Source organism: Pelobates fuscus, chromosome 6, assembly GCF_036172605.1.
Source record: "Pelobates fuscus isolate aPelFus1 chromosome 6, aPelFus1.pri, whole genome shotgun sequence".
Lineage (NCBI taxonomy): Eukaryota > Metazoa > Chordata > Amphibia > Anura > Pelobatidae > Pelobates > Pelobates fuscus.
In genome coordinates, this window is record NC_086322.1 from 48,538,245 (window position 1) to 48,562,145 (window position 23,901).

Below are 23,901 nucleotides of genomic sequence, written 5' to 3' on the forward strand. Positions count from 1 at the left end.
GGAAAAGAAAAGATAAGAATAAAAATCATATATCACATTTCTGTGTGTGTTATAACACACACACAGAAATGTGATATATGATTTTTATTCTTATCTTTTCTTTTCCTATTTGTGGATATATTTACATTTTGAGCGAATTGATCGCAAGGACATAAAAATAACTTTATTAGGTATGCTTCTTATGCCGACGGACCATACCGGAAATCACACAAACGCACATAAAGTACCATGAGATTTGAAGTCCCAAAGTGCCGGTCCGGAATGGAAGTGACGTAGCGCAACATCCCAGACCGGAAATTACATTACGAAGCAAACCCATACGGATTGGTTAATTGAATTACAGGCAGGCTTTTCAACCAAACAAAAACCGGAACGAGCAGAACAACACTACAGCCAATTGAGGAAGCTTTTTCGAGCGAAACGCGTCTTGGCAAGAGGATTCACTGACTACTCAGAGTATTGACTCATTGTTTTATATATATTGATTTTTTATTTTCTAGTCTTTTGTGTATACTACTATTGAATTTTAATGTATTAAGGAATAAATCTAGATACTTTTAACTATTGAATCCTGCACTTTTTCCGGTAAGGGGAAGTGTCACCCCAATTTGACACTAAGCCTGCAAACTCAGAGCCAGTGACTAAAGGCTCTAGAAAAGGTGAGCACTATTTAAAAAATGTATATATTCACTTAAGAAGGTTTAAAAATACTACACCCAGAGTTCCTCTTTCTATCTTCTTATACCCATATTGTGGAGAAAAATAGAAGCAAGAAGTTTATAAGAACAAAAGGGGTTAAAGTTGTCTACCTTAAAGACACGGAAGCCTGGAAGTTTCGAGCCTAATATCTAAAAATGCTCTAAAAATGTGAGTGATTTTAATCTCACAAAAACACTAAACCACTGATTATATACAATACTGCACAATTATTCTGTATATTCTTTTTGTTTTTTATGTATACCCTTTAAACAAGAAAATTGGGAGGGGTGAGTTGTATACATATATAGTTACATAGTTAGATAGCTGAAAAGAGACTTGCGTCCATCAAGTTCAGCCTTCCTCACACCTGTGTTTTTTGCTGTTGATCCAAAAGGCAAAAAAAAACAACAACAAAAAACCCCAGTTTGAAGCACAATTTTGCAACAAGCTAGGACAAAAAATTCCTTCTTGACCCCAGAATGGCAGTCAGATTTATCCTTGAATCAAGCAGTTATTACCCTACATTGAAAGATTATATCCTTGAATATTCTGTCTTTGCAAGTATGCATCTAGTAGCTGTTTGAACATCTGTATGGACTCTGATAAAACCACTTCTTCAGGCAGAGAATTCCACATCCTGATTGTTCTTACAGTAAAAAAACCTTTCCTTTGCCTTAGATGAAATCTTCTTTCTTCCAGTCTAAACGCATGGCCTCGTGTCCTATGTAAAGTCCGGTTTGTGAATAGATTTCCACACAATGGTTTGTATTGGCCCCGAATATATTTGTATAATGTTATCATATCCCCTCTCAGGCGACGTTTTTCTAAACTAAATAGGTTTAAATTTGTTAACCTTTCTTCATAGCTGATATGTTCCATTCCTTTTATTAATTTTGTAGCCCGCCTCTGCACTTTCTCTAGTGCCATGATATCCTTCTTTAGAACAGGTGCCCAAAATTGCACAGCATATTCAATATGTGGTCTTACCAGTGATTTATAGAGAGGCAAAATGATATTCTCGTCCCGAGAATGAATGCCCTTTTTCATGCATGACAATACCTTACTGGCCTTGGCCACTGCTGATTGACATTGCACATTGTTGCATAGTTTGTTGTCTATAACAATTCCCAAGTCCTTTTCGTGTGTTGTTATCCCTAATTCGCTTCCATTAAGGGTATACGTTGCTTGTGTATTCTTTACGCCGAAGTGCATAACTTTGCATTTTTCAACATTAAATTTCATCTGCCATTTGAGTGCCCAGTCCTCCAGTCTATCTAAATCCTTCTGCAGCAAAGTAATATCTTGCTCACATTGTATTATTTTACAAAGTTTTGTGTCATCTGCAAACACTGAAACATGACTTTCAATGCTGTCTTCAAGATCATTTATAAAAATGTTAAATAGAAGGGGTCCCAGAACAGACCCCTGAGGGACACCACTTGCCACCTCTGTCCAGCTTGAAAATTTACCATTAACGACAACTCTTTGTATTCTGTTTTTAAGCCAATGTTCTACCCAAGAACAAGCATTTTCATCGAGACCGATTTCCTTGAGTTTGAACACTAATCTTTTGTGTGGAACTGTATCAAATGCCTTGGCAAAATCCAAATAGATCACATCCACTGCACCACCCTGATCTATACTTCTACTTACTTCTTCGTAGAACGCAATCAAGTTAGTTTGACATGACCTGTGCTTCATAAAACACATTTACATTTACTTCTAAGATCTGTATAGCGCTGCACTCAGGCTAGAGGCTTGGAAGGTGGAAGCACCAACCAGACCTCAAGCTATCTGTTTTTCCTGGCACACAAATATAGTAACCAAAGTTACCAAAGCATGCACCTATCGTAAAACATTTTTCTAGCTTTTTCAGGAAATTTAAAGTGCCATTGCTCTGTGTTCATAAATCGAAAATAACTTTTCAATTACAAGTCACAGGATATATTGTACACACATTGCCTAGATAAGAAACACTGTTCCAACTGATTGCATCAAAGGCATTTTAATATTAATGTAACACACTGGATATTCACTAAATGTTAATTTCCAGGGATTTATAATGTTAGTTCAAAATAGCTCAATTTCCCCAACATTCCCCAAGTTGGCTATGTTTTCAGTGTGGCTATTTTGCATTTGAAATTCCCTTTGAATTCCCAACAATTCACATGATCTTGAAGAACAATATGAGTATGTTCCAGCTATACTTTAGTAGTTTATTCCTAAAAATTAGAATTTTGGAAAACTGACAAGGGGATTGCACATTTTTAGAAAAAAAATCTAACCTGGAACTGATTGAAGTGGTTATGGTGACACTCACCATTGAGCAGAAATGCTCAGTGCCGTGCAGTCTGCAGCCCAGCCCCCAATGATGAGACGACAAAGGTGGAGCTATTATCCACTTCAAGCCATATCAGGGGTAGTGGGCAGTGATTGACTAAGAGCAGCAGCTAAGCGTTTTAAACCAATCATCACCCCAATTCCTGGTTTGAATAGGTTTGGCTCCATCTCTGCCATACTGTAAATGGAGGCCAGGCTGCCCCGGAAAGCAAGCATTTCTGCCAAATGGTGATTAACTTACTTTTTTAAGAAAAGCATATTAATTAAACTGTGAACAGCTTTCCCTCCCGCACCATGATTCCTCTCCTGAAACTGTCATCAAAACAAAACACTAAGCCCTCAATGAATACTATCCTAGCAACCTACTTTTCTACCCTACCCTTAATTTTTGTGTCACATTACCCCACTCCCTCTAGCATGTAAACTCATTGAGCAGGGCTCTCAACCCAGGGGTGGATCCAGAGGCTGATCTCGGGAGGGGCACTTGTAGATTATTTAAAGAAATAATCCAGGCCCAATAACCACTACAGCACAGTGCCTGCCTCTGATCTCCCCCGCAGCACTACATCTTGGACAGTGCCAGTACCAGCCCTGCATTAGTCTCGGAGGGGGGGGGGGGGCAATTGCCCCGTTGCCCCCCTGGATCCGCCAGTGCCTGTTCCTGTGTGTCCAACTTGTCTGGTTACAAATACCTGTCTATTAGTCCACCCATTGTACAGCGCTACTGAACTTGTTAACGCTTTATAAATAATTATATTAATAATAATGAAACAGTTTAGCAGTGATGTGGAACCCAATACCCACAGACTCCAGACACCATAGCCACTTCAATTAGTTGAAGTGGTTATGGTACCTGCAGTGTTCCAGTAACAATTAATCTATTCCATATTCAGGAATGAAACTGGAATGGGAGCAATAATGAATTTCCAAGTGATTTTTTTTTTTTTCCAGACACCACATCATACCAAAACTGCGACTGACAGAAAAGAGACGTTGTAAAAGACAGTTTTAGAAATGTTTTGCCAGGACAAGCATTTCTTACATAACTTAATAAGTAAGGATCAAAGATAAAATGGAGGGGGTTTACATGAAACAGGTTTGACAAATGTTTCCTGTAATCTGTCTGGCTTTTCCTTGCCCCGTAGATGCTTTACAGAGCTATAAAGTTTACAATATTACAAAGATGACTTAAATTTATGACTCGAAAGTCCACGGTGCGTTTGTGACAGGGAATCAAGCTTTCACTTTCATTCACGTTATTACTTTCAATTCCTCTGGGAATGAAGGTGAGTTAAACATTAACTGACAACTGGGAGCAATTTAACAATTATGTGATGTTTAGCCGAATGACTCCCACATGGTCCTGTATTTGCCATGTTTATATGAAAGCCAGAAATATCTACCATGGCTGAGGACTGCATATGAGCTATGAACAAAGTGCTTCTTATTTTAGTCTATTGGATAGCAATAATTACAGAGTAAATTCCGTAGATACTGACACTAATGCAACATTTAACGAGGGATCGACCTGTGAGCGATAATGTTGAGAAAAAAAAGAGCATTTCATGTTGTCTATTTAATTTGTTTACCTCTGAGTCCAGTAAGGTAAGGAACTTACTTATATTAAAAGTTTGAAACTAAAGAATAATGCAAATATTTAACAGCCACATTCTGACTATACATTCTTGCTGTTGTCCACAACACTACGACAATATTTTTGGTATCAGTCAATGTATTCCAGTAAGTAAAATAAGTACATGAATGTAGGGTAGCCTGTCACACCACTTTGGCGGTCAGACATTTAAAATAATAGCGTCCCCCACCAAATATAGCTTTAGGATGGTCACTGTTATTCCATGTACATTTGGAATCCAAACCAGAATCCTTTTGGGTTGAGCACCCCGCCCAGCTCCCCAACTTCAGAGGCCCCTTTGGAGATGACCACAGGTATATATTTGAGGAGAGTTTGGGATAGTAATGCCACTTTTATTATAATTTTCATAGAGCAGATATATGATATGCACTGTATGTACATCAAAGTATTATCACTTTAATTGTTTAGTTTCAACACACCATTTTTTTTGAAGATTGCGTTTATCACATTAATTTTGCATGATATATATTCACAATGCTCTTACAACAGATTATTAAAGCACACTTTAATGTATTTAGCACTAGCATTATTTGATTTGTTTCCCATATTGGAATTAGTATAGGACCCACAGATTTGGGGGTATTGTGAAGTAGTGGTGGACTTAAAACTATATGGCCATATGGTGGAACTGAATCTCCATATTTGTTTGCTGAGATAGGTCTTCTTAAGTAGCCTAGTAAAATTTAAAAATGTATTTTTATGTGTGCGCTGTTCCTTAAAGGGACACTTTAGGCACCCAGACCACTTCAGCTCATTGAAGTGGTCTGGGTGCAATGTCCAATGTCCCTTAACCCTACAGTGGTAATTGACACTAATTACCTCTGAGGATTAACTACTTCTCTAGTGGCTGTTTACCAGACACCCACTAGAAGGACTTCCGGAATCGAAATGGACCTTTGGTCCTTTATCTGACGCTAGACGTCCTCACACTCTGCATGAGGACTTCCAGCATCAGATTTTTCCCAATATTAAAGCATTGAATAATGCTTTAGTATGGGTAAATCCTAATGCGAGTGTGGCCATTGCCGAGCATGCGCATTAGGTCACCCCCACCTGCTGACATCGATGGGGGAGGAGCATGGGCGGAGCCTGACCCAGTGACAAGGGACATCGGCACTGGATTCAGGTAAGTGACTGAAGGGGTTTTAACCACTTCAGCCCCACAGGAGGGGCAGCGCGAGGGAGGGGGTTACTGCAGGAGCCTATAGTGCCAGGAAAACGGGTTTGTATTCCTGGCACTATATAATCTCTTTACTCTGTATACCGTTATTTTATTGGCAATCTAGGAAGATAGGAGACAGCAAATGAGAGTTAACCAATATGGCCGTCTTCACATGAAGAAGAGATGTAAAAGTCTAAGTGAACTAGTAAGATTTAACACAAAATACAATAGACACAGTAGCAACAACACGTCTTGATAAATATCTAGACATCAATGGTTCGAAATTAGCAGGCTAAGCAGATAGGTTTTAATTAATAGGCTGTGAACGATATTTCTTTTTTTAACAATTACATTGCTCCAGCAGACATTTTAAACAGAGGTAATTGCAGCAATGCATTTCAAAACTGTGTTCACAAAGCTGGAATGAAGTAACATGTAACTAACGGACGAAGCAGATGAAAGGCTGGCTCAAGGGAACTTGGCACAACTAAAGTTTATGGATTATGGTACAGTCTGTACCCCGAAGCCTTACTTTATTTTCTTCTACTCTGACATGAATTTCTTGTTTTGAAAAACAAATGTAGAGAAATCTAGGAGAAAAATCACATACTGTATCTAAAGCTGAGAGTGCCCACTAACGTAGTCGAGAAGACATATAGTCTTCTCCACTAACATATAGTATTCTCCTCTAACATATAGTCTTCTCCTCTAACATATAGTCTTTTCCACTAACATATAGTCTTCTCCTCTAACATTTCGTCTTCTCCACTAACATATAGTCTTCTCCACTAACATATAGTCTTCTCCTCTAACATATAGTCTTCTCCTCTAACATATAGTCTTCTCCACTAAGTTAGTGGGCATTCTCAACTTTCGAGAACACCAAGATAGAAAATGCAGAGGCTTATTAAAGCCTTCTTCTAAATCTTTGTGTACCAAATTTAAAGTCCTTGATTAATTTATTTTCTGACAAATAAAAAAGGAGTTGAGAGATCGATAGTAGGATAAAAGTATTTTTATATTTAAAATCTTTTTGTGTTTTTTTTTTTTTTTTTTAAATCTTTATTTTTCATGTGCACAGATTTACAACAGGCATGCAGAGCCACGACAGCTTCTGCACGCTTTTGATACCATTTTGCAGTGTAGCCAGCACATTATTATTTTTATATAACATGAAGATTATAGGTGTAGAAACATAAAGGCAGTATAGGTTAGCCTGAACATTCAAATAACATTTCTCAGGTGAGATTCCTGAATGGCTGGTTGAAATACACCCTTCAAAGGTCAACGAATATAACATTACTTGCTGAACATATACATGCTAGGTCAAGGAAATAAAACTTTGCTATCTATACTGTAGCTAGTTTACATCGTGTAAGCATCTTTTTGTGTTTTAACCAACCCTTTGGCCTGATTTGCATGTTCCATTTCTCTAACCTTTGAGGGTGGTTGAAATAACCAGATCATCTCAGCAAGAGGCATAGGAGAAGCAGGTAAATTCAGAACAAACAAATTGATAATTAAAAAAAAAAAAACACAAGACATTGGAGATTTGTAGAGGAAAAACTACCGTCTACTTATTATTTAAATGTCTCCAAAAATATACTATGTGGAAATATATATATATATATCTGAATGACAGTATGTTATACCTTTATTATACAGGTAACGTTGGTACTGCTCAGTCAGAAGTTTACCATTAGATTTGTGCTTTGTTTTGTAAAACCAAAATATATTACTGTAACTGTACTTAAGATATCTATAAATACAAAAGATTGTAAAAACACCATGTGTGATTTACGGTGTCATTAACCGTACTGCGCAATATCTATTGGTGCATGAATACACACCCAGATGTTATGATATTGGAAGTGATATTAAGTTGCCTAATTTAGCTGCAAGTTTAAACAACCAAAACAGCTTCCTCCATACTCTGCATGAAATGATTTCTGTGACTACTGAACCTTGGCGTTACATTCCTTTACCTTGTATAGTGTACCTTTGGAGTTTACAATCACTTAGAATTAAAAATATAATGTTTAGTACTGGAATATGTTTTTTTTTTACTTTATGTTGTTGAGTCTGAAACAAACGTGATTTTGGATGAAATACTTAATTTACAGTGCATGTGCTTATTACAATCAGTTTTATGTATTACAGTAATATTGCATTAAAAAGAAATAAAGAAACAAACAAAAAAGTACATGTGAAGGTCTTGTTATGATAACAAATCCCTAGGCTCTGATCTTCTTCAAATGCCCACAAAGCCTTCAATGAAATGAATGAGATCTATGTGAACCTATGTGGACAACAATATGCATCACAAGAATTACACACCGTGATCCACATACATTACACATGCATAACAAACATTACACTCACATGTATCTTACACACATTACAATTTCACAATGAGCCTGCTGCCGTGGTTGTACTGCCCTTAATTAGAGACTTCTCCAGACAGAAATTCATGTCTTGTTCAATATACTTGTTCCCCCGTGACATATAAACCTGTCTGCATTGCTTTTCATTGCTCTGTGTGTAAACAGAAAGCATGAAGGTGTATAGATTGTTGAACAGATCTCTCTACAGCCTGTGAACGAAGATCAAAGCAATGCTAAGATTGATAACTTTATCTTTCATTAATCTGTTGTGTAACCTTTATTTTTTGACAGTTAATTGAGGATTTGAAGTCACTGTATCATTTCATTTTCAGCTTAAATAAGAAACACCTGCTCTTCTTTGTCAGTTGCTTAACTGACAAACGCTGGGCTCTTGCAGGTGATCAGTGTTCCATTAAAATGAACCTTACATACTTACTCATCATCGCGTAAAATATTTTATTATTTTCATACTTTTTTTTTTTATAACGTGCTAAAAGCAAACAAAAACAGGAAAACAAAACAAAGAGGCCCCAATGTGTGAGAGAACCTATAGAATATCTAATTCAATCATATATGCGCCGGACAGCAAGATACCAAACACCAATATAAAATTTCTACATGTAATATGTATGCCTTACCTATGCTTTGTTATGTATGTAACAGTTTAATACGACACGCTTATTGTACCAAAATATATATATATCTTATTCAAATCAATCGGATTCTGTAAATGTATGCAAATAATATATATATATATATATATATATATTTCATGTAGGTTGCAGTCTTACATTTCAGTAGTTGGCTTCAGATCTCTATTCTTATTTTTTCATGACACAAACAGCAGGTTAAACGTTAATACTAATATTGATACTGATCACTAAGCATGCGCGTCTTTTTCACAATAACATTCTCGTTCTATTGATCTTCATGGAACCCACAATAGCACTTTGTGAGTAGTTCAAACAAGTCCATCACTATTGAAGGAAATGACTGTATGAAGATTATAAATTGAGATAACTGAATCAGAGTCCAATACTGGTTTATAGTATCCTCTCTCTAACTCTCCCTACAATCAATTTATGATTAAAAAAATCCCTAATCAGAACACATAAGTGTCTGATGTTTTAAAGAAGAAGGGGGCTCCATACACTTGAGGACTTTACATTTATCACATTTGGAAACCATCACTGATTATTTGGGGTGAGGAGGTTAAATTGAAGTATGCTTAAAGAAAGAACATACATTGACCTCCCACTTATCCAGAATTTGTGGGAAAGACATTTGAAGATCGTGATATGACGATACTGATATGCCAATATAAACCGAAGTCTGGAAATTTAAAGGGAAAATTCGAGCTGTCTAGCAAATACTGAATTTGGTGAGTGGAAAAGAATGAACTTGGGCCATGCTTCGTTTGATCTTTGATGACTACTTTTAGCACTACTTTGTCCTCACCTTAGGTCCTCTAATCAAGACGTTAATCTTGGGATGTATGGCAAGACTGAATGTCCTATAAGGATCTTGTAGGACCTGTTGGCTTTTTTCCTCAAACGTTGACTCAATCTGTGCAGATATTCATTGCTACTGATGTTGTATTAGAACACTATACTATTCTGCGAAGGGTGACATGTCTGCAACTGATGTGAGGATGTGCATTTGATCATCTTTCTTGACCATAAGTTTGAAGGGGTGTCCCCAGGTATATTTGATGCCTTGTTTCTGCAGGGCAAGTGTCAGAGGTTTAAGGTCTCTCCTTTTTTTGAGTGTGGATGGAGCCAGGTATTGAAAAAAAGTGAGACGGGTGTCTTGGTAGCGTGGGGGTTTGTCCCGCGCCAGGGTTAGTAGCTTTTCTTTGGTTTTGAAGAAATGTATGCGAGTGATCACATCTCTTGGAGTGGATGCGCCTAAGTTTTGTGGGCGGAGGGCTCTATGGGCCCTATTCATTTCCAGCTCCTGCGGTGTGAGTTCAGGGGCTATTGCTTTAAAAATGTTTTTAAGTGTTGGTACTAGTTGTTCCATGGTGACAGTTTCAGGTAGGCCGCGGATTCGAATGTTATTCCGTCTGGATCTATTGTTTAGGTCTTCCAGACCATCCTCCAGGGCTGACATGTGGCCGTATAGATATGCTATATCCTGGGTGTGATTTGTGGTGGTGGCTTGGAGTGATGTGAGCCGGGTTTCTACCTGATCTGTGCGGGCGTTGAGGCCTACTATATCTGCCTTCAGGCCTGCTACATGCCGTCCTATCTCAGTGGCTACATGGGCCTTGATGTCTGTGGTCGCCTGGTGTAGCATGGGTCGCCTGGTGTAGCGGAATATGGAGGCCACGGATGGGTTCGTGTCCCTCCGTTTTTTGTTGCCCCCCATTACCTCTGTGTGGATTCAGGTGCAGGCTGAAGTAACAGGCTGTTTTGCTGTGTGAGGGATGCGGATGGCAGTGGATTTAGCGCGTGGGGGGATCAGAGCTCCGGGATCAAGCGTCCATCTTCTTCCGAGGTTAGGCCACGCCCCATCTTGATATTTTTTTATATTCTTTGCATTTGTAACTGAGCAGGTTTAACTATAAGGCAATCGTAGGTAGTCGCCTAGGGGCCAGGGCTTAGGCAAGGCCTCGTAACCATTAATTTGCTTGGCCACATCCACCCTTCCTATGGGAAAAAAAAGGGGTGTCCCAAACTACCTGGTAACCCCCCACCCCCCCCCCCCAAGGATTCTTGGGTACATGGGTGAAGATGCATTTTTCCGCCTCACTGATCTGAGACACACTCATTCATTGACAAACACACACACTGATTGACACTAATTGACAGACACACTGAGAGTCACACACAGACTCAATGACAAGCATCCTCTCACTGATTTGACAGACACATGACCGGTGTATAGTCGCCATATGGGCAGTCGGAATCTAGGACGAAATCCCCCCACATACCTACTCCCAATAACACACTGACACTAAGGTATATGGGTCAAATTGTCCACAGCTTTATTAAAACAATCTCTTTTAATAACGATAATAATAATAACGATCATAATAATGATAATAATAAATTAACATGTTAACATGGGTCATTGCCCCCAGGCTCTGCCCTCACATCCGTATCCTTCTTTTAATATAAAAGGCAATGACCCCACATAAATAACATATATATATAACATTTTCAACTTTACTCCAACATAAATTACTTAAAGTGCCACACATAATTAACCATGGCAGGGGTATACCCGGATACCCCTACCCCACCAGGTTCTGAGCCACCTCCAGGACTCAAAACCTACCAACCACCAATGACCACAATGTTTCCTGTCCATCACGTTCTTCCTGGGGAGCCTCTTTCCTCTCCTTCGGCTCCCTATCCCGCCACAAGCTCAGACCTTGACCCCTTAAGCTGTCTGAGCTCCGCCACCCCGAAGAAACAACGCATTCTGCATCCCCTCTTGCCAAACTAGGTTTAGTAGGTCCCAACCCACAGCAGAGAGATACACGCCATCCGCATGGTAGTAACCCGGCAACCCGCCTTCTAATTCCCTGTGCCTACCACAACGCCCCCCAATTTTCTCACGAAGCTCGCCATCAAGCTGTTAACCTTTCCCCTGTACCTGGCAATGGCCACCGGGTCCCTTGCATGTCGCCAACGCCATCTCGGCACCATCTCTGACCACACTAGCATAACCCTGGGAAGCAGGTCCATCAGTTTATTGAGGTCCTGTTTCATCCATTTTACCAATCTGCGCTGCGGTATAAGGCCCAGATCATTGCTACCCACATGAAGGACCAGTAGGTCTGGCCCCCTCCCGCCCGCTATCCTTCCGAACATTGCCCTGCATACTTCCCCCCAACAAAATCCCCTATACCCGAACCATCTCACAGCCAACTGGTCCTTAGGAAAGCCCAGCTGCTGGCCCCGAGCTCGAGCTGCAGCTCTCCTTCCGGCCCAGAAGACAAAGGAATGGCCCACGATCCATGCGACTCGGCCTGGGGAAGGAGACAAGAGTGTCAATACCCAGTCTCCCCACCGCAGTCACCCCGGCCTGCCTTATAAATCTAACAAACCCCAACGTACATAGGATCTGAACCGCCTACCGATCCGATCTGAACCACCTACTGATCCGTTTCACCAGATCGTCCCCTAGCCCCAGGCGCGTTGCCTCAGTGGCCACCCCGATGCGGAAGGAGTGTGTCCCGAAGCTATTAGCCCGCAGTCCCAACCTGCCCAGGCCCAAGCGGAAGACCTTAGTGAACGGAAAACGAGAAAGGGAGGAGCCGCCCGCATGCAGCAATAAAGGCCCCCCAATTGTCGTCCCCTCCAGTACGCGAACTTACGACACCTGTAGGCCACCCGGAGCTGCCCGCATGGCACTCACCAGTTCCCCTATGCGGAAAGCCCCGAAGAAAGCCAACAGGAACGCTGCCTGAAACAAAGCCACCTCGAAAACGTCAAAACAGATGTCGCGCAGCACCGTTATTAGGTCACCCAACACCCGCGCCGACACGGGGCGCCTGCTATCAGTCGTCCTACGACCATTCCTGTACCCCTTAAGCGCTTGCCTAATGACAAAAGCCTTAGTAAGATCCTCTTTCCCGTGCAGCTTGAACCAGAAGGCCATCGCCGCCATGGTCCTGTCAACCACCGCCGGGGACGCACCCCCCGCCAGAAGTTGAAAGGTGAACCATAGGAAAGCGTCCACAGGCGGTTCGCCCGACGACCCTGGGGTCAACCCTTCCCAGGAACGTTCCCATGCACTCCAGACCTTACTGTAGGCAGCCCAAGTGGCCGGTGCCAGCGAAGCCTTCACGAGTCCTCCAAGCAGGACGCTCCCAGTTGCCATATCTCTTCCGGGCACGCCTGGCCCACATCTTGCGCCTCCGGAGCCACCGTCCGAAATCGGGACCACTGAAAATGAGAGAGAGCGTCAGCCACTTCATTCAAGTACCCTGGCACATGGCGCGCGCAAAATACAATATTACGAGACATGCACAGCAGGATGAAGCGCCGTAGGAGCCTCACCACCGGTTTAGATGCCGCCGACTGATTGTTGATGGCGTGCACCACTGCCATATTGTCAGAGAAAAAGACCAGCTTGCGGTCCCGGAGCCCGTCACCCCAAAGGGCCAACGCGACCACCAACGGGAACAATTCCAGGAAGGCCAGGTTACGCATGAGGGGGCTCCACCCCCACCCTTCCGGCCACCTTTCTGCACACCACCTCCCTCCGAAGTATGCCCCAAAACCCACACTACCCGATGCATCGGTGAACAGCTCCAGTTCAGCTGCCAACACGCCCCCTTGCAAGAAGAACACTGTCCCGTTGAAGTCCCGTAAAAAGGCATCCCATATCTCCAAATCAGCCCGCATGTGCGACGACACCCGTATGAAGTGGTGCGGGGAACGCACCACCGCCGTAGCTGCTGCCAGGCTGCGGATGAACACCCTGCCCATAGGTATGACCCTGCAGGCAAAATTGAGCATCCCGATTAGCGACTGCAACTGCAGTAGCGTCACCTTGCGCGCCCGTGCCACCGTGGCCACTGCGCCCCTGAGCCCCTCCAACTTAGCCAGCGGGATCCGACACTCCCCAAGCACCGAGTCTATTTCCAAACCCAGGAAGCTAAGACATTCGGTCGGGTCCTCGGTCTTGTCCGCTGCCAGCAGCACCCCAAAGTGGCCCGCCACCCATTCCATGGTCCGCAACAAGTGCGAGCACTCGGGGGAGTCCGCCGGTCCCACACAGAGGAAGTCGTCCAGGTAGTGCACTTCCGCTTTGCACCCCGCCTCAACCCGGACTACCCATTTGAGAAACAAACTGAATTTCTCAAAGTAGGAGCACGAAATGGAACATCCCATCGGGAGACATAGGTCCACGAAGTATCACCCCTCAAAGTAACAACCCAATAAATGGTGACACGCCGGGTGTACCGGGAGCAGCCGAAAGGCAGCATCAATGTCCAACTTGGCCATCAGCGCCCCTCGCCCCGCCCGTTTCACCAGTTCAACTGCTTGGTTGAAAGATGCATAGGAGACCGAGCACAAGTCTTTGTCGATGTCGTCGTTCGCCGATGTCCCTTTGGGGTAGGAGAGGTGGTGAATGAGCCGAAACTTCCCTGGTTCCTTCTTAGGTACTACCCTGAGTGGCGAAACCCGAAGGCCCTCTAGCGGTGGTGCCTGGAATGGTCCCGCCATCCTGCCCAGCATCACTTCTTTAGCAAGTTTGTCCCATACCAAGCCAGGGAATCCCGCCACCGATTTCAAATTGCGCAAGTCCCATGTACCGTCCCTGTCCCGAAAGGGGATGAAGAACCCTCGCCCAAACCCATCCTGGAGTAACTCGGCATCCGCCCTATTACCGTAGAGGTTTAGCCAAGGTTCCATTGCGTCTAATTTCACCGGGGTTAGACCCCGGGGCAGGGGAAGCCCCCCGCTCGTGGAAGGGGCCGTGGCTCCCCCCGACTTACCCTTTTTGAAACATCGCTGCAGTCCTTGGGTACCTCCGCAAACCCGAGCACTCGTGCTTGAAGCAGCATGATGCACCCCACTTGCACTGGCCTTCATTGAAAAGCCAGCATAAGCCCTTTTGCGAGGCGGCCGACGAGGCGGACTGACCCTTTGCGCCAGCCGCATGCTGAAAGGGCTGTGCCTTCTGGCCCATCATCAGCTTCATCCAGAGAGGCAGGTCCATTTGGTCCCACCTCATACCCGGATTGGCCGCTAGCCGTTGCCTGAACTGTTCATCATACCGCCACCAGGCCAGCCCCCCGTAGGTGTGGTACGCTTCCCAAATCCCATCCAAAAAGCAGAACAGGGAGGAGCAGGATCCTGTCAATTTTTCGCCTATCACGCTGGCCAAAACGCAGAACGCCCTCAACCAGTTCCCGAAGGACTTCGGGATCTTGCGATAATGCTTCCGCTATTCCTCCTCCTCCTTCTTTTCATCCTTCTTATCCTCTTCCTTGAGGTCAATATAGTCCTCCAAAGGAAGAAGGGAAAAGATCTCACAGTATCCGCCCTCCCAAATCTTGTCCTTGATCTCCTGCTTGAGATGAACCCCCAGCGGACCCGCGAACGACATGTAAGCGTGCTGCCGTGCAGCATCCGGCATCCCACCTGTCAGCTCGGCACGCTCGGTCCCCGTTTCCACTGCGCTGGTCGAAACCCCGGAGTCTCCACTGATGCCTGACGCAGCCGAGACCCCTTGGCTCGCTCCCGCGACCGCCGCCCCCTGCGCCCAAACTTGACCCACGCTCCCAATGAGTGGAGTAGTGATTGTAGTGCGTGTACTAAAGCGCTGGGATGCATAGATCTGTTGGACTCACCAACCAAGCCCCTTGCTCCAGAGGTACCCGGGGCTGCAACGCCATCCACTGGTTGTCCCGGATGCGCGACATCCGCCCGTTTCCCGCCAACCTGGGAGCCTGCCCGGTGCCTCGAAAACACTGATGAGGAGCGGCTCCGAGACCTGAAACAAGGAAAAGAAGTCCTGGGCACCGCGACCCCCCACGCTCACCCCCGCTCCTGACCGATATGGGGCTAACACTGCTGGACCCCGAACAAGACCTAACTCATGACCTATGCCCCACACCTATCATCATGGGACCGGTCCCTACCCCCCCGGACCGGGCCCCTGGGCTACAAGGGCCCCCCCGACAACCCCCCTCCCCCAGGATGGAACCCCCTTAGCTCCCAGGTACAGGTCTCCCCGCCGCTCTGCCGTCCCTCCCCACACCGGCCTTACCCCTGATGGCACCATCCAGCTCCCTACCCCCACCTGCTGATACCAAGGACCCTTCCGACACCCCTTGCATGCTTAACAGGGCACCCCTGTCTGCAGAAGTGGCACTATTCCCCTCCCCGTCCCCCCTAAAGCTGCCCGGGCCCACCCTTGACCCCCTGTCATTCACCACCCGTGACCCAGGGGAACATTGCTAACCCCACACCCCCCAGCCCGCTCTCTTGGCCCTGACCGCCCCCCACTCCCATGCTGCTCACCAAGGGGGCCCTCGGAAGGACCCCCTGCACTTGCCTGGGGTCTGCTCCATGCAGGCCTGTCGACATCCCTGCTGGGCACAGCCTCCGACATCGGTGGCGCCCTCCTGGGCCGCAACCCCTTCCCGTCAGGCCCTCCAGGCCACTTCAGCGACCTCCGAACCCGGCGGGGCCCCGTCAGACCCGGGGGCCATGCCACCGTTGTCCTGGGCAACCGCCTGTCGCCCTGCACCCCGCCGAGGCCCCGACTGCACACGGGGAGGCGGGGCCTCAACCACGCGGTCACCGGGCCTGCCGCGGCTGCCACCAGCCGCATCACATCCTCCGGTCAGGCCATCTCCAGGTCCTGCGCCTGGCTCGCACCGGGCGCCCTCTGCCACCGTCTTGATCCGCTGCTGCTGCCAGGACTGGCCCCAGCTGGGCCCTCACCCAGTCCGCACCCTGCTGCCGCGCTGCCAACCGGAGCCCCTCCAGGAGTCTCTCCACATCCTGCATGGCCCTGCAGAAACAGAAAAGGGAAAGCCCTACCCAGCTAAATCTGCAAGCACAGGAGTGCACACAAACTTAACCAGGTAGGAGATTAAAAGTGATACTTACAAAATGGCTACCTATTTAAATAGCCAAACCCCTTACCCACAACCCACCAGTCCTGGCCGTTTCCTCCTAAGCCCGCCTCCTAACCCCTGTCAAGGCCCTTTTCTGCTAAGCTGTGCTTTGACTACATGGGGCTACACACTCACACTGACAGACACACTCATACACTCACATGCACACACACGCTCATACAATCACTCACAGACACATACACTCACTCACAGACACATACTCACTCACAGACACACATACAATCACTCACACTCACACATACACTCACACACACAGACATACACTCACTAATTATTATTTTTATAATTAAACATTTTCTACCCAGCCACCCTACCTGGAGAGCTGGCGTAGATCTGCCCCTGTGGTTCTGTCTGGCTGCTGGGAGGCATGCGGCTGTGGTATAATCAGAGGCGGTGAGGGAGCTCTATTCTCTCTGCTCTGCTCCCTCGCGGGCTGTCTGCTGATGCCGTCATATTCCGGCTCCCGCGGCATCAGCAATCCCCACCCACTACAGCTCCTATGCTCCCCTCCATCCACTACATCCCCTATTGCCCCCTGATCCCACTACAGCCGCAACAACCCCTAACCCCTCTACAGACCCTACCCCCCTGCACCAACCACAGACCCTATTATCCACCACTGAACCTTTTACTCCTGCACCCAGAACAGCTCCCACTACTGCCCCATCCCCCTTTACCAACTATAGCCTCTAATACCCCCTGACATAGTCTATTTACATACTACAGCCTCTATCCCCCTGCACACTACAACCCCCACCCCCTGCACCATTTACAGCCCCTATTACTCCCTGCACACCACTACAGGCCCTATCCATCCTCTGCACCCACTACAGCTGCTATAACCCCTATGGCACTACTCATATGATTAAGTAGTATAAATAAGTTCCCCCCCAATTTTGATTGTGGTATCTTTTTTTTTTTAATTTCTTTCTTTTTGTAGTGCGTAAGCAGGTAACAGTTGCGAAAGAGGTACCCCAAAGGCAATCCTCCCGCGTTGCAAAGTTTTACAGTACCTTAGGGTAAATGTAAAACAAGCACATTTTAGTCAGCATTTGTTTGTAAATAAAGTATACAATACTTTTTCATTATTTCATGCATATTGTCAAGTAGTATGATTAATTCTATGAAATGACCTGTAGAGAGGTCAGAGTAGAAAGGAAAGGTAAGAGTAGGGGTAAGGGGGAAGGGATGGGTTCTGGGTATAGCCAGCACGGGGTGGGCGGCGCTGGGGAATCCCGCCACAGGGGTCATGGAGTGTATTAGCCACATTACCCGTGACCTTCTCAGCGGTTGGTGTAGTCTTCCCATGGTGCCCAGGTTTTTATGAAGTTCGGGTATGTATCTCGTATTTGTGCTGTTAGTTTATCCATGAGATGGGCCTCTTTGATGTTACGGGTAACATTTTCCATTTGTGGCATATCAATTTGTGACCAGGTTTGCGCCATGGCTCTCCTGGCGGCCAGGGTTATTTTGTTGAGCAGTTTCTGCTCTTTATTGGTCAGATTGTCAGCGGGTCGAGCTATCAAGAAGGACCATGGGTCCGGTCTAAGAGGTTTGTTTAATATTGTTGTCAGGAGGTGGGCTATATCTTCCCAGTAGGCCGTTGCCTTGGGGCAGGTCCACCACATATGTAGATATGTTCCTTTCTCCCCACATCCCCTCCAGCAGGTGTCAATAGTTGTTTTGCCCATGCGATATAATTTGACCGGTGTGGTGTACCACCTCATAAGTGTCTTGTAACACTGCTCTTGATGCAGCACGCATATGGATGCTTTTGACGCTGCCTCCCAGATGTCTTGCCATTCACCCCCTTCCAGAGTTTGTTGTAAGTCGTTTTCCCATTGTGTGACATATGCGGGAGTGTATGTCTTATCTGAAGGTGCGCTGAGCTGTGTATAGAGGCGGGTGATGAGGCCGGTACGTGGTCCGTCAGCCATGCATAGTGTTTCGTAGAAGGTTAGTTTAGTGTTGGCTGCTTTTTTGACGTGCGCCCTTCCGGCGAAGTCCCTGAGCTGGATGTATCGGAAATGGTCTTTGGTGGTCAGGGGGGCTAAGGTCTTGAGGTCCTCGAACGTTTTAAGTGTGCCTTCATGGTATAATTGGTGGTATCTTTGTATGCCCGTGTTTTCGATGCCCCTAAAGTCTCTAGCAGTTAAGCCGGGTGGGAACGCTTTGTTACGTAGGTATGGTGTGAGTGGCGATGTTGGATGTGTGAGGGCGTATTTGTGGGCTGCATAGTCCCAAATCCTGACGGAATTCAGGATTGCCGGGCAGGCTGTGGTGATCGGTGGTCTGTCATGTCTTGGGACCCATATCCAATATTGTGGGAGGTCTGTGCCCATAAGTAGAGTCTCTAGGTCTACCCACCTGTGAGTGTCAGGTGGGGAGTGCCACTCTACGATTTGTGCTAGTTGTGCCGACAAATAGTAGGCATGCAGATTGGGGAGACCCAGACCCCCCTTGCTCTTAGGCGTATACAGGGTTTGTCTCGCTATCCTATGCCTCTTCCCGGCCCAGACAAAGTCGTCTATAGCTGTTTGTAGTGGTTTAAGGTCTCCCTTGGTGACCTTTATCGGTAGAGCCTGGAAGAGGAACAGGAGGCGTGGTAGTAAGTTCATTTTTACACTATGCAATCTGCCTATCCACGAGATGGGTTTGTTGTTCCATTGATTAAGGTCCTTAATTAGCGTGGTCAGTAAGCGTTGGTAGTTGGTGCTGTATAGGTCGTTGGGGTTGGACGGAATTGTAACCCCTAAGTATTTGATTGGTCGCTGAGTGATGGTCAGTCCGTGGGTCTGGGCCAGCCAGGTAGTGTCTGGGTTGGTGATTCCAATGGGCAAGCCCACTGATTTGTCAACGTTTATCTTGTACCCCGAGACGCGTTTGTACTCGTCCAGTAGGTCTAGGAGGTTTGCCACTGAATCTTTTGGTTCGGTGAGGGTCAGCAAGATGTCGTCGGCATATGCCGACACTTTAAACTCTTCTGTTGCCACCCGGACGCCCTTTATCCCCAGGTGTTCCCGTATGAGTGTTAGTAGGGGCTCCAGGGCCAGGATGAATAACAGGGGGGACAGCGGGCATCCCTGTCGCGTTCCATTTTTAAGGGCGAAGGGGCGTGGCGCCGTTCCCTGCACTAGCGTCTGTGCTCTGGGGTTCCTATATATGGCGTGTACCGCAGTGAGGAATGTGTCTGGTAGGTGCATTTGTCGTAGTAATGTAAATAGATAAGGCCAGAGGACCCTGTCAAACGCCTTCTCTGCGTCCAGGGATAGGAGCAGAGTAGGCGTTTGTTTTCGTTCGGCCATCCATATGAGGTCCACTGCTCTGCGCGTATTTTCATACAGCTGCCTGGCGGGGACAAAGCCCACTTGATCAGCGTGTATGTATTTGGGGAGTAGCGGGTTCAGTCGGTTAGCTAGTAGTTTAGCATATGTTTTGAGGTCAAAGTTAATAAGGGATATGGGCCGATAGTTGGAGATATGGGTGTGGTCCCTATCTGGCTTGGGGATGAGGGTAATGTCTGCTGTCGTGGGGTCTGGATGTGGCATTTCTCCCTCCGTCCATTGTTTGTACATTTTAGTTAGGTATGGGGTAAGTTCCTCTTTGAAATTTTTGTAATATGTGCCGTCAAATCCGTCCGGCCCTGGTGCCCTAGCTCCCTTTAGTCCTGTGACGGCTAATATAACTTCTTCCGAGTCTATGGGTGCCCCCAGCGGCTCCGTCAGGGCGGTGGGGAGTCTTTTGGGTTTGGCTCTGTTAAGGAACGTCATGACCTCCTCCATGTGCTCTGCATTGGTCTCAGTCATGTCGGGTGAGTGGTCGTATAGGTTGGTATAGAAGTGTGTAAATTCGGCGTTGACGTCGTCTGGATTGGTAAGGATCGTTCCGTGCTTGTTTCTTACCGCTATAGTTGTGGTCTTATGTGTTTTAGGTCTTAAGGCTCTTGCTAAGAGAGTGTCCATCTTGTTGGACTTCTCATAAAAGAGCCTTTTCGTGTGGCGTATGTCGTTGCTGACTTCGTCTATCATTAGTTCCCTGATCATCCGCCTAATCTCTTGTAGGTCTCTTGTTGTGGTAACTGTTTGTTTATGTTGCATTTCCGTTTTACGGAGCTGCTTTAGGAGGTCTTTTAATTTTTAATATTTCGTCTTTTTATAGTGTGTGGCTAACTTTATTAGGTGGCCCTGGATTACTGGCTTGTGGGCCGTCCATAGGGTAGTTGGCGATATGTCCGGGGTATCATTGGTGAGGAAGTAGTTCGTGATTTCCTGCCTAACGCTTTCCAATATTTGTGGGTTTTTAAGGAGGAAGGTGTTCATCCGCCATTTCCAGGGTGTACGTGACCCTTTGGTTTTTAGAGTGATCTCTATGTCTGCATGATCTGACCATGAGATTAGGTTTATTGCAGAGGTTTTAATCCATTGCATACCTAGGCAATTCGTAAGGAAGAGATCTATACGGGAGTAAGTGGCGTGGGGGGCCGAGTAGAATGTGTAGTCGTGCTTGCTTGGGTGTTGAATGCGCCATGGGTCTAGTAGGCCTGTGTTGAGTATAAATTAGTGTAAGAGTTTATCCTGACCCCCTCGGTGTTGTGAGCGCGGGAGCCGTGGTCCTCCACTCCGGTCCGCCGCCGGGCAGGGCGTCGCATTAAAGTCCCCCCCCAATACAGGGAGTGCAGAATTATTAGGCAAGTTGTATTTTTGAGGATTCATTTTATTATTGAACAACAACCATGTTCTCAATTAACCCAAAAAACTCATTAATATCAAAGCTGAATATTTTTGGAAGTAGTTTTTAGTTTGTTTTTAGTTTTAGCTATTTTAGGGGGATATCTGTGTGTGCAGGTGACTATTACTGTGCATAATTATTAGGCAACTTAACAAAAAACAAATATATACCCATTTCAATTATTAATTTTTACCAGTGAAACCAATATAACATCTCAACATTCACAAATATACATTTCTGACATTCAAAAACATAACAAAAACAAATCAGTGACCAATATAGCCACCTTTCTTTGCAAGGACACTCAAAAGCCTGCCATCCATGGATTCTGTCAGTGTTTTGATCTGTTCACCATCAACATTGCGTGCAGCAGCAACCACAGCCTCCCAGACACTGTTCAGAGAGGTGTACTGTTTTCCCTCCTTGTAAATATCACATTTGATGATGGACCACAGGTTCTCAATGGGGTTCAGATCAGGTGAACAAGGAGGCCATGTCATTAGATTTTCTTCTTTTATACCCTTTCTTGCCAGCCACGCTGTGGAGTACTTGGACGCGTGTGATGGAGCATTGTCCTGCATGAAAATCATGTTTTTCTTGAAGGATGCAGACTTCTTCCTGTACCACTGCTTGAAGAAGGTGTCTTCCAGAAACTGGGAGTTGAGCTTGACTCCATCCTCAACCCGAAAAGGCCCCATAAGCTCATCTTTGATGATACCAGCCCAAACCAGTACTCCACCTCCACCTTGCTGGCGTCTGAGTCAGACTGGAGCTCTCTGCCCTTTACCAATCCATCCATCTGGCCCATCAAGACTCACTCTCATTTCATCAGTCCATAAAACCTTAGAAAAATCAGTCTTGAGATATTTCTTGGCCCAGTCTTGACGTTTCAGCTTGTGTGTCTTGTTCAATGGTGGTCGTCTTTCAGCCTTTCTTACCTTGGCCATGTCTCTGAGTATTGCACACCTTGTGCTTTCGGGCACTCCAGTGATGTTGCAGCTCTGAAATATGGCCAGACTGGTGGCAAGTGGCATCTTGGCAGCTGCACGCTTGACTTTTCTCAGTTCATGGGCAGTTATTTTGCGCCTTGGTTTCTCCACACGCTTCTTGCGACCCTGTTGACTATTTTGAATGAAATGCTTGATTGTTCGATGATCACGCTTCAGAAGCTTTGCGATTTTAAGAGTGCTGCATCCCTCTGCAAGATATCTCACTATTTTTAACTTTTCTGAGCCTGTCAAGTCCTTCTTTTGACCCATTTTGCCAAAGGAAAGGAGGTTGCCTAATAATTATGCACACCTGATATAGGGTGTTGATGTCATTAGACCACACCCCTTCATATTACAGAGATGCACATCACCTAATATGCTTAATTGGTAGTAGGCTTTCGAGCCTATACAACTTGGAGTAAGACAACATGCATAAAGAGGATGATGTGGTCAAAATACTAATTTGCCTAATAATTCTGCACGCAGTGTATTAGTATCCCCCTCGGGAGATCGTTCACTAGTGTTTCGAGTTGTGTCCAGAACTCAGGTATGGGAGAGTTTGGTGCGTAGATATTTATCATATGGTATGTGTTGGCGTGGAGTGTGCCCGATAGTACCACGTACCGGCCTTCTGTGTCAGTTTGTACACCTGTCACCTGTAAGGGGCATTTCTTATGTATGAGTACTTCTACCCCGTTCTTTTTGCATTGGGCCCGTGATGCGTATGTTCTTGTGTATATGTGGTTCGTTAGCGTGATGTATATGTGTCTCTTGTACGAATGCGATGTCCGCCTTTTGGCGACGCAGTTCTCGCAAGAGCAGCCTCCGTTTAGTAGGCATATTTAGTCCGTTGGTATTTAATGAGGTTATTTTTAGGTCCATGTGTTCTTGTGCGTTTACGTGGGTCAGCTTACCCAACCTGCGTTTGTGTGTTGGACTGTTCTGGGGTCCTGTCGCGGCCTGCGCCGTCCACTCCGGCCGGCGTGTCCCTGTGGTGTAGCCTTTGCCCCGTTCCAGGTGCTTGTGTAGGAGGGGAGGAGGGGAGAGACAGGGGAGGGTAGACAGGGGGGAGGGGTATCGTAGGTGTAGTACCTAAGAAAAAGTAGATTGGCACGTTAAATATGCAAACCAAGAGATATTGTGAGTGCACTAGGTTCACTATCTGCGCAAGCTAAGAAAAGCAGTCAATAAACAATTAACAGTAATAAACAGTAGATAATACGATAAGAGTATCCGGGTCTTACCAATCGCCAGGAGCTGTAGGGGGTGGGTGTCCACTGCGTTGAGGGTATCTCCTCTAACGGGGGGGAAGCTCAGCCGGTACGCACCCTGGC